The sequence below is a fragment of the Heterocephalus glaber genome, unplaced genomic scaffold, assembly GCF_053883595.1.
Source record: "Heterocephalus glaber isolate CG9 unplaced genomic scaffold, H.glaber_assembly_v1.0 deba00000809, whole genome shotgun sequence".
Taxonomy (NCBI): domain Eukaryota; kingdom Metazoa; phylum Chordata; class Mammalia; order Rodentia; family Bathyergidae; genus Heterocephalus; species Heterocephalus glaber.
This window is the reverse complement of record NW_028258163.1, coordinates 12,820,134-12,828,523: the sequence shown is the minus strand read 5'-3', so window position 1 is coordinate 12,828,523 and position 8,390 is coordinate 12,820,134. Positions and strand designations below refer to the sequence as shown.

Sequence of the window (8,390 nt, the reverse complement as noted above, 5' to 3'; positions counted from 1 at the left end):
GAAAAACACCAGTGGAACACAGTAGTGGCTGCAGTGGACTTCAGTGGCTGGTGAGTTATTCAGGTTCAGACATCCCCCAGCAGAGAGAGGTTGACTGGTAGCTCTGTTGGAGAGGGGCCAATTGAGCTCAGAACTCAGAGTAGTTGTGAACTGTCTCCATCAGAGTGAGCTGGAATCACTTTCATGTGAGGAGATGGTCAAAGAACCAAGTTCAAGCCAGCAAGGAGCTGAATTGAAGCCAGCAGGAGACATACAGTGTGTTGTAGGCTAAACAAATAGAGTTCCAGCCTCACAGCCAAAAACCACCCTGAGCTTTAGAACCAAAGGTGCAGGCTTGCTAGGATTATCCACTACTCTAAAATAAATATGCATAATAAATATGCATAATAAATAAACATGCAGCTGGCTTGTTTGGATTAATCAACATGGATCTGGACTCTGTGTGCCCAATTTGTCTAACAGTGACAGCCAAGACATGCCTTGAAGTGGTTATTTTAAATTTTTTTTCTTTTCTTGTTCTTGTTTTCATTTATTTTTTCTTGATCTTGTTTTTATATATGTGTGAGCATTGTATATAGTTTTGTCATTTTTGTTGTCATTTTGTTCCATACCTATTTTTATATCTTCCTTCCTTCTCCCCCTGCTGTTTTCATCACCACTTCCTCATATTTGTGTAGTCTGCCTTTGTCCTCCAGCCTTGTCCTAATTTCTTCTTTCTTCTTCCTCTTCCTCCTCCTCCTCCTACTTCTTCTTCTCCTTCTTTTTCTTCTTCTTCTTTTCTTCTTTGCCTTCGCCTTCTCCTCTTCCTCCTCCTTCTCCTCCTTCTCCTTCTCCTCCTTCTCCTTCTCCTCCTTCTCCTTCTCCTTTTCCTCCTTTTTTTCCCTCTATTTTTCCCAAACACCATTTGAATTTTCTCCCCTGAATGTAAAATACCATACTGATGGCATAGTTGCTATATAAACTTTCTGGTTAGTTTTACATTTTGTTATATACCCACAAATATAGTTCATATGGTTAAAGGTGGCAAATCAATAGTTACCACAGTTTGTCATTTTCTAGGTTGCCTGTGATACTATTGTTATTGCTGATTGCACTACTTAAGCCAAGGTGACAGAATTGTACTAAATCATTTGTTCTTCCTGTATGCCAAGACTGAGATTGCATAAGGATCATAAATAATACTACATGTCAGTGCCATAAAACAAGGGGCTAGGCCAAACAGACAGCAACTTCTCAGCCCCAATAAAGTGAAAAGGTAGAATCTTGCAACAGACTCAAAACCCAAAAGCCAACTACACCTGAGGACATCTCTGAGGAGTAGTCATTTCCGAAGGGTTCTCAGTACTATCAATAAAGCTGTTTGGCATGCACAATTTACAAGCATCAACCCAGGGATTAAACTTCAAGAATATATGAATTGAGAATACACAAGCAAGATGCAACAGCAAATTTCCCCCTCACCAAAGGCAAACCCAGGAAGCAATAAGGTGGAACAATTTGAACGTCATACACCTGGAGTCTCAGAAATGGTAACAGTGGCCTGCAGTAGGCCACAGCCAGAAGCTCATGCAGACACCCTGGGTAAGCGCATGTAGGCCCCAGGCACAGGCCCACTTGGATAACATGGGTAAAGGTGCACAGACCCCTGCCAGCAGCACACTGGGACAACCAAACAGTGGCATGTGCATGCAGTCCCTAGCCAGGGGCTTGTCAGGACAGCAGCACAGCTCATGGATGCAGAAGACCACCATTTTGGGCCCCAGAATTAGTGCAGTGGTAAGCAGTAGAGAAGGGCTTTCTGAGGCTTGTTGAGAACTGAAGCCCACTGTGAGAGCAAAGAGTCACCTCAATAAAAGTGCAGAAGATTGCAGCAATTGGTGAGTTGTTGGGGTCAACACCTTCTAGAAGAACCAGACTTGTTGTGGGGGAAGGGTGGCTCCAACCTGCAGTAGAATGGTACAGAGTTCAAACCTAAGGAAAGTCAGGGAGCTCGATTCTAGCCTCGTAGCCAGAAACCAGCCTGAACTTCAGTGGACTATGGCTGGCTCACTGAGATCAGTCTACACTTATCTGTATGCTACCCAAGTTGTCCCCAGTGAACAACAGTGACATGCATTGAAGGAAATGTTTTTCTTTTCTCTCTCTTCTTCATTTCTCACTATTCTTGTGCATGTTTTTTCTCAATTGTCCTTATTTTTGTAGCAGTGAGAATACAAATTCTGGTCCTTTCATTGCTGTCAGTTTGTCTTGTTCTTATTTTTGTCCCTTCCTTCTCTCTTTTCCTTCTGTCCTCACCTTGTCCCAAAGTTCACATGATCTTCCTCTAACCTTACTTCTAACATTTCCCTCCTATTTCTCTACCCCCACCCCAACTGCTTCAAAATCACCCCAGTGGGCAAATTCACTATATTGAATGGCTTATTTATTGTAAATATATTTCTGGTTGGTTCTAGATTTGATATATAACCATAAGCCTTGTTTATGCAGTCAAAGGTAGTAGATTAATAGTTGCCACATTTTGTCATTTTCTAGGCTGTGTTTGATGGTATTGTTGATGCTGATTGCATTATTTTGGCCATTCTGACATGATTCATCTACTCAGTTGTTCTTCCTAGTATACCAAGACTGAGATTACCTAAGGGCCATTACAGACTCAAAACCTACAGGCAACCTAAACCTGGAAGACAATCCAAGAAGTAGCCATTCCGGAGGGGCTCTAAGTACTAGCAAAACACATATTCACAATGAACGTTTTACAAGCAGTAACCCAGGAATTAAAACAAAAATGTCAACCTCAACAACAACAAAAATAGAAATGAGAAGACACCTAAATACAACTCAAAACCAGACTTCCAGGTCACCAAAGGCAACTCCAAGGGGCAATGAGATACAACAATCTGAAACTCAAGCACCTGAACTCACTGAACTGACAATGAAAGAGGATCTGAAAAAAATAAAACCAGAAATAATGTCTCAGATAACAACAGAGGCCGTGTCCACAGTGAAAGCCATGATTAATAACTTGCAAGCAGACATGAGGAGCTCAGGAACATGATGGAATCTCAGCATAGGAAACAAACGGAACCCATAAAGGAAATTCAAACAGATATCCAGGAGATTAAAACCTCCATTGAAAGTTTATGTAGCAGAATGAGCCAATGTGAAGACAGAATATCAGATATAGAAGACAGGATTATGATTAGTGACCACAAAAACAAAGATTTCTTAAAAATAGCAAGGGACCATGAGAAATCTATATAGCAGCTTCTAGATGATGCAAAAAAGAATAATATAAGACTGAGGAGGAGGAGGTGTAGGCCATGCCGACAGCAACAGCAGCAGAAGAGGGCAGAGGGTAGTGGGATGGGGGTCCCGCAGCAGCACTGAAACTCTGGGTGGGTGTCCATGGTGCTGTTGCACTGACAGGGCTGGGAGTAGCCTGCCTTCTGCTCTCACCTCCTTGGAATAGCCGGTCCTTCCTCAGGGAACCAGTTTCTCCCCAGGCCCCCGAGCCATGCCCAATGTGGTGGCCCCAGACAAGCTAGGTATAAATTAATTATTTGAAAGGAACTGAAAAATAGAGCCAGACATAATTCAAATGTACTCTTCATGCCCACCACCACTGGATAATGGAGCAGAGGAGTATGATGATAATGACTCATTTGGGGAGATTGACTAATTTGTGGATTTTCAGAAGTTAGTCCTGTGGCAGAGTGTTCGTTGCCTTTGATATATCACATTTTACTCGTCCCAAGGAAAGTTTATACCTTCAAATCATTTTATGCCAATACATGATTTCTCAGAAAATGTAGATTGCCTTACAAGCTTTAAGTCCATGAAAAATGGTAATGATAAGGATATCACTTCTGAACTTTCTACTCCTCTGAAAGGACAGTCTCATGCTTTATTTTCAACCACCAGCAAAGAAATAATTTCATCTAAAACTTTAGATACTTCCACTGATGGCATGAAAAGTCCAGGAGATTTAAATAAAGTAGTGAGGCAGAAACAGAATGTTGGAACACCTGGAAGTTTTTCTCTAGGAGGTTTTAGAACTGATATGAACATAGTTCATCAAAACAGTTAGAGAGCTGCAATGGTGAAAAGCCTCCTTGTCTGGAGGTTCTAACAAATGGGTTTACAGGGTTGGCAACTGTAAATCCACAGGGAACAGATGATCTGGACAATGTAGCTGATTCAAAGGGACAGAAACCTATTAGCACTGAGTGTAACTTTCACTCTGCACCTAGTCCTGCTGAAGGAATTGCAAATTTTACTACATTTTCCAAAAAGGAATGGATACAACTAGAAGAAATAGGCTGTGCAGTTTTACATGACAGAGATACACTAACTATTCAGGAAAATTACAAAATTAACGGAGTCAATGAAGTGAATTCTCTTAAAGAAGTGTCTTTGGGTAGAAGCTTTGATGATAAAGGAGATACTGATGGAGAGGATACCTGTGTTTCAGAAATAAGCATAGTGTCTAACCGAGGTTTCAGTGTTGAAAAACAAGGCCTTCCCACACTGCAATCAAAGTGGTGGAGTTTGGTAGACTCAGCTGACTATTCAGAATTCATTATGAGACAACAATGTAGAACTATGGGAGAACTTGATTTATTTTCTGCTAAATGTGCTGACCTAGGCATGGATTCTATGAAAACTTCTGATGCTGATGAAATTGATTCTTCCAAAGAAGAAAGAAAGTTTACTAACTCCCAAAGCCTAAGCACTGATTCCACAGAAGACGATGTTTTGCATGATCCTGTAAGTGTAAAAAATGGTGAAAGCAGTGATGACTTTGTAACTTGCAATGATACCAATGAGGATGATTTTGGTGACTTTGGCACAGCCAGTGGCACCACTTCACCTCTCATTACTGGCACTCAAGATTCAATGAGTGATGTCACTTTTGAAGAGTCTTTACAGCACTTTCCACACGTCAGCAAACCAAGTGATGACTTTGGAGAATTTGGGGATACAAATGCTACTTCTTGCCAAGATGAAATGCTATTTACTGAGTCAGACCTAAAACATACTTCTGTTCCTTTATCAGAGGAATGTCACATGGCAAGAAAGTCGAGTGAAACTGGCACTGAACCTGTTTCAAAACTGATAAATGGGAAAGACAGTGAGTTTGGAGATTTTGATTATGTGCCAAATATTGAAAATGACTGCAATGCTTTTCAAGATTCTCATGACTTTGCGGGCTTCAGTTCAGCTGGTCCTAGCCAAGTTGTATATTGGAATGCTTTTAAAGTTGAACAAAAAGATGGTTGTTCTTGGGATGATTTTGGACACCAATAGCCTACTGAAGCTCCTCATCAAAGGGAAGTCTGGGGGTCTCATAGGACAAATGAAAACATTGAGACTGCAGGAACCTCCAAGATGTGCAGTGTCCCTTTAACAACTTCCAGAGGAACAGTTGCTAGTGGTCATTTGCAGGAATCAGCCACTTCAGTTTGGACAGCTTTACTAAACTTCCTGGAGCAAATTTTCAAAGGATGTTATTCTTCCATATCTATCCCTGATGCTGAAGAGGAAGTTACATCCCTGAAGCACTTGCTGGTGACAAGGACTTTGCCAATAAAACAAGAGAGGCCTTAGCTGAAAAGGTGTAAATAATTGGGGGTGAACATTTTTGAAGATTTATTTTTTTGTGTTGCTAGGGTGTATACATTTTTTTCTTAAATTTCATTTTATTGGTACATTTTAGGTATAAAATAGAATGGCATTCTTCATTGGAAAATTGCACCTTTACATAATCTGCCTTGGTTCTTATTTTTTCCCCTTCCCCTGCCCTCCCTTCAATGTCTCCATCCCTTCCTCTTTACAAAGAATTTGTTTCCATTTTTTATTTTCCCATGTTAATTTCATTTCCTTCTTTAATTTCCCCTACCCATCCCACTTCCCCTTTGCACCTTTTCTTCCTATTTCACATTATGTATTATACCTCTTAGTTCTTATTTATACTTTCAGTTTCTCACGCTAGAGAAACTATTCAGTATTTACACATATGTGTCCTATTTATTTCACATAAGAGTCTCATCTCAATATGTATCCATTTAGCTATAAATGCCTCTAATTTCTCATTTTTTTATGGCTGAGTAGTGCCCCATTTTATAAAAAAAAAACCCACATTTTCTTAATCCAGTCTCCAGTTGATGGGCATTTGGGTTGTTTCCAAGTTTTACCTATTATAAACTGTGCTGCTATGAATATGGGTTCCCATATATCCCTGTGGTATGATTCTTTTAATTGTTTGGGGAAGTTAACCAGTGGGAGAATAGCTAGATCAAATGGGACTTCCAGTCCTAGGTCTTTGAGGTATCTCCACACTGATATTCACACTAGCTGCACCAATGTACACTCCCACCAGCAGTAAAGCAGTGTTTCTCTTTATGCACAGACCCGCCAGAATTTGTTACTGGTTGATTTCATAATAGCAGCCATTCTTTCTGGAGTGAGGTGAAATTGCATCATTGTTTTCGTGTGCATCTCTCAAATGACCAGTGATGTTGAACATTTTTTTATATGTTTATTTGCCATTTCTGCTTCTTGTCTGAAAAATGTCTTTTCATTTCCGATGCACATTTTTGGATTGGGTCTTTAAATTTGGGAGGTCTGTTTTTTAACATTCTTTATAGATTCTAGATAGTAGACTTTTGTCTGAGGAACAGCAATTGAAAATTTTTTCCCACATTGTGTGTTGTCTCATCACTGTGTTGGTTGTTTCACTTGTGCAGAAGCTCTTTAATAAGAAGAGATCCCACTTGTTGATTGTGTTAATTTATGGGCAACTGAGGTTTTGTTCATAAAATCTTTTCTTATACCAATGTCTCTAAGAGTTCTGCCTACCCTCTGTTCCACCCAGTTCAGTGTTTCTATTTTGATATTTAGATCTTTAATCCATTTGAATTTTAGTTTAGTGTATGGCAAGAGATTTAGGTCTAGTTTTATTCTTTGGCAAGTTGAAACCCAATTTTACCAGCACCATTTATTAAAGACTCCTGTGAAACCAGGAGTGTGTTTGGCTCCTTTGTCAAAGATGAGGTGATTGAATGTGTCTGAAATTGTTTCTGCATCTACTAATCTGTTCCATTGGTACTCAGGTCTCTTTCTTTGCCAGCACCATGCTGTTTTTATCACAGTAGATTTGTAGTATAGTTTCAAGTTGGGGATTGTGATACTCCCGCCTTACCTCTGTGAGGAAGAATTGCTTTTCTATTCTGGGTCTCTTCTTGTTCCAAATGAATTTTTGGATTTTTTTCTCTAGGTCTGTGAAGTATGCTGTTGGGATTTCAACTGGGATTGCATTGAATCTATATAGCAGTTTTGGAAGTATGGCCATTTTCACTATGTTGATCCTTCCTACCCAGGAGCAAAGGATGTCTTTCCATTTTCAGATATAGTCTTCAATCACTCTTATCAGAGTGCTTTAGTTATCAGACAAGAATTCTTTGATTTATTTTGTTAGGTTCATTCCTAGGTATTTCATTTTTTTTGATGCTATTTTACTAGGAATTGTTTGCCCTATTTCTCTCTCAGTGAGTCTGTTGTTTGTGTAGAGGACAGCGATTGATTTTTATGTGTTGACCTTGTATCTGGCTACTTTACTGAATTTGGCTGTTAAGTGCAAAAGACTTTTGGTGGAGTTCTTGGGGTCTTCTATATAGAGTATCATGTCATCTGCAAATAATGACAATTTGACTTCTTCATTTCCTATCTTTATTCCTTTTATTTCTTTCTCTTGTCTAATTACTGTGGCTAATGTTTCCAAGACTATATTGAACAGAAGTGGTGATAGTGGACATCCTTGTCTTGTTCCTGATTTTAGTGTGAAGGACTTCAATTTTGACTATTTAGTATGATACTGGCTATTGGCTTTTCATAGATGTTTTTTATCAGATTGATGTAGAGACCATCTATTCAAATTTTTTGTAGGGTTTTTTTTTTAATCATAAATGCTTGTTGGGTTTTGTCAAATGCTTACAGAGATGACCATATAGTTTTTGTCCTTGGCTCTATTGAAATACTGTATTACATTGATTGATTTGCATATGTTGAACCATCCCCACATCCTTGGGATGAATCCCACTTGGTCCTGGTGTATGATCTCCTTGGTGATCTTCTGCATTCTATTTGCCAGTATCTTATTAAGGATTTTTTTCATCTATGTTCATTAGTGAGATTGGCCTATAGTTCTCTTTTTGGGTTGGGTCTTGCTCTGCTTTGGGGATAAAGTTGATGCTTGCTTCCAGGAGTGAATTTGGGAGTATTGCTTCCCTTTCAATTTCATTGAAGAGTTTAAACAGAAGTGGCAGTTGTTCCTCTCTACATGTCCTGTAGAATTAATTAGTGAAGCCATCAGGACTTGGGCTCTTCTTAGA

At 39.5% G+C, this 8,390-nt stretch overlaps 1 pseudogene; it reads left to right on the top strand.

Annotated features, from left to right (window-relative positions):
• The first annotated feature begins 1,436 nt into the window (after nucleotides 1-1,436).
• Nucleotides 1,437-5,931, top strand: LOC147829048 (aftiphilin pseudogene; annotated as a pseudogene).
• Nucleotides 5,932-8,390: the final 2,459 nt, after the last annotated feature.